Source organism: Cavia porcellus, unplaced genomic scaffold (assembly GCF_034190915.1).
Source record: "Cavia porcellus strain 051 isolate PalLab524CR breed Dunkin Hartley unplaced genomic scaffold, mCavPor4.1 scaffold_1, whole genome shotgun sequence".
In the NCBI taxonomy this organism is placed as follows: Eukaryota; Metazoa; Chordata; class Mammalia; order Rodentia; family Caviidae; genus Cavia; species Cavia porcellus.
In genome coordinates, this window is record NW_026947484.1 from 214,107,598 (window position 1) to 214,110,156 (window position 2,559).

Consider the following 2,559-nt stretch of genomic DNA (forward strand, 5'->3'; position numbering starts at 1 on the left):
GACACCTGGCTGTTGAAATAGGGCTCCAGAGGTCTGCTAATCCTTCCGTTCACTCAGTTAACTGCTGGATCCCCCAAATTGATTCAACAGGTATGCAGTGGTAAATTCAGCCCATATTGAAGCCAAAGGAAAAACCAGCAAGGGGCGGGCAGCTCTTCTCTGAAAACACCGGAGGAACCAGCCAGAAAAGCTTTTATGGCCCCGACAAGTTTTCTGCTGAATACTGAGCTCCTAAATTACCCTTCCCTAATGGAAGTTACATTTTCATGCTCAGTCAAAAAGCCAACAAAATACACAATTTATACAAAATAGCATCAACCTCTTAGGTAGTCTTTTCTAGCACTTTTATCCCAATTCGCAGCATATGTCTTGCTATAAAATAAAATATATTTCTTATAACCAACTTGTATGTAGCTGTTCAGATCACTGCATTAGAACTGCCCATGGGTGATATTAGAAACACTCTTACACCCAACCCAATCTACTTAGTGTGACAATGGAAAATGATGAATTTTATCAAAAGATAAAGGAATACAAAGAAGAGAAGCATCATAAAAACTCTTATGATTTCCTGGATTGACAGGCTTCCTTTTGAAACAATCACATGCATAATTACATGAACAATTACGGAATAGGCCACTTCAATTGCAATTAAATAACCCAATACCGATGTTTGGAAGTAACCAAAAGTCAAGTGGATAAACTTTCCAGAGTTGCCATATTTTCCCATTTTCACTATCTACATTCTGTTAAAATTTGAGGAAGTAAATAAAAATTATTCAATAGTAAAAGGTGTTAGTTTTTAAAAAATCTTTGCAAGACCCTGGAGATATTTCCAGGTGAGGCTCCCATTAGGGATAGGTCTATGAAACCCTTAACATTTGACAGGAGACTCCTTCAGTTTTAATCACATACATCAGGATATATATATTTTTAAATCAAGTATCTCTTGGTAAGGCTAGCTCAGTTCTGACCTACTATTCTCAAATATTTTTTAAATACATTAGTGGTTTATTTTTTTAAAGTATAATTTCCCCCAGAGAAATAAGCAGTAGGCATCTATATTCACAACACACAAATGCAAATTGAATTCTTGCAAATTCATATATTTCCATGAGAAAAAGAGGAAATGTTCTCATGGTCCTGCTGTTCTATACTTAAAAAGGAAAAAAGAATTGATCATCTTAGGTGTTACAACAGGGATGGGCTTTTTTTTTTTGGCAGATGTAGTTGCAGGTTTTACAGAAGAAATAATTTTTGCTGTATTTTGATCATTGTAAATGGAACCACTTGCACTGCCTCTTACAATATTCCAAATTCTAATTCTTTAACAAGAAAATATGAAGCCAGTGTGCAACCTATACAGTCGCCAAAGGAGAGCTGCCACTAGCTGAACTACTCAGCTAAATGGCTGGTTTGCATTGCCCTGGTCTTTATCTAGCACTGAGAATAGACTGCTGTTTTATCCAAAGAGGAATAAATTGCTGTTATTGTGATGTTAGCCCATCACTTGGCATTGCAATTCAAGTTTTTGTGAGAAAGAAATGTATGATCTAACTGCGACTTGACCTATGCCTTCTGAGATCCATCTAGGTGCTCTAATGGAGCAGAAAAAGTGGTGAATACAAGCACATGCAAACTGATGGCGAAAAATTTGTTCAGTGATAGAAGTGAGCAGAGAAGACATTTGAGAGTCCCTAACTTTATGACAGCTAAGTTTGTTTGACAAGCAAAAGATGCCGTCTCCCAGACCCCCCCCCCCCATCACTTTAATTGTATCACACAGAACACACACTTTGCCTCTACTAAAGATGCGAGGGCATACAGTTTCCCTACCTCATGACATTACTGCTGAAGTGGGCACACAGGATTCCTTACAGATAAACATCTGAATTTCCACAAAAGGCATTAGAGTATCTCAAAGATGCACCAGGCAGAATGGGTTGAGTTCCCTGCAGAAAAAGTATTCTGCTCCTAATCTTAGGTAGCACCTATTAAATGTTTACCATACACTCTAGTCAAAGCACCTAGCAATATATGCTTATTTTAAATCAGATAATGGTGTGACTGAGTTTTGTTTTGTTTTGTTTTTAAACTCCCTTGGTTGCAACCTAGTTTGTCAACCATTTATTTAAATTTTCTCTGGGAAGGACTTATTTTGAAAGAGGCCTGGAGAACAGCAGCAGTTAGATTTAAGCCCTCATAAAGGCTCACTTTTCATTCATAGTCAGAGCCTAAATGTGCTCTTCTTGTACCTAAACAGATAATAAGCACTCAGCACACTCCCCCTCCTTGACACAGCACACTGAGACTAATCACACATAATTGGAGAGGAGGAGCAGAGGGCTGGCCACGCTATTGTGTCCAGAGGACAAACGGTCAGTTTATGAGGCTGTGGTCTGATGTAGTCATTTCTTATACGTCTAGAGGGAAAAAACATCCTGTTTAAATGGGGGGAAAAATGAGAGAAAGAGAGACAGAAGAAGAGATGGCAGATTTAACACAGTTAATTGGAGGGAGTTCAGAAAGATAGACTTTATTATTATTTTTTTTAACCAG

At 38.0% G+C, this 2,559-nt stretch overlaps 1 protein-coding gene across 5 annotated transcripts in view; it reads right to left on the reverse strand.

Annotated features, from left to right (window-relative positions):
• Window positions 1-2,510: 2,510 nt before the first annotated feature.
• Camkmt (calmodulin-lysine N-methyltransferase) overlaps window positions 2,511-2,559 on the reverse strand; it is a 391,740-nt gene continuing 391,691 nt past the window's right edge. For all 5 annotated transcript variants that reach the window (XM_063229142.1, XM_063229136.1, XM_023566367.2 and 2 more), the window contains one exon: window positions 2,511-2,559. This exon is cut by the window's right edge and continues 533 nt beyond it. The gene's annotated coding sequence lies outside the window, so the exon portion shown is untranslated.